The 525-nt window shown below is 34.3% G+C and overlaps 1 pseudogene; it reads left to right on the forward strand.

Annotated features, from left to right (window-relative positions):
* Positions 1–525, forward strand: part of LOC119586648 — a 107,344-nt pseudogene that overhangs the window by 102,761 nt on the left and 4,058 nt on the right.

Below are 525 nucleotides of genomic sequence, written 5' to 3' on the forward strand. Positions count from 1 at the left end.
GTTGCTACCAGAGCACATAATAATTCTATTAGATAACACTAGATCAGGAACTAGCTTCTGTGAAACTCGGCACAAGAACCTGACTTACAAAATAAATTCACGAAAGGGAAATGGAACATTAATGGAAATAATTGCTTGGCATTGCGACCTAGAATACAAGGCATCCGTGATCTAAAATACGGTACATTTTTTTGTCAAATACTTGATCTATGATTAGAAGCATTAGATAATTTCAATGTCATCATAGGTAAAATATATATGTTACCTCACAAATAATATAGCATCGATAGCAATGAACTTCATCTGGCGTAAAATCGAGATTCCAGCAAGATTGCTACTCCACCAGCGGCCTCGAACTCTCTTCGCTTAACACGGACGTTGAATCCTTTCGTAGACGAATTAATTCAAGTACATATTCTCAAAGTCACACCCTAAAAAATCTAATGCTAAGTGTCGTAATAACTTGCTATGATTATTATAAGTGTTGAATATTATATTCTGTATTTGATTATAGAGACAATATGA

Source organism: Penaeus monodon, chromosome 21 (assembly GCF_015228065.2).
Source record: "Penaeus monodon isolate SGIC_2016 chromosome 21, NSTDA_Pmon_1, whole genome shotgun sequence".
Taxonomy (NCBI): Eukaryota; Metazoa; Arthropoda; class Malacostraca; order Decapoda; family Penaeidae; genus Penaeus; species Penaeus monodon.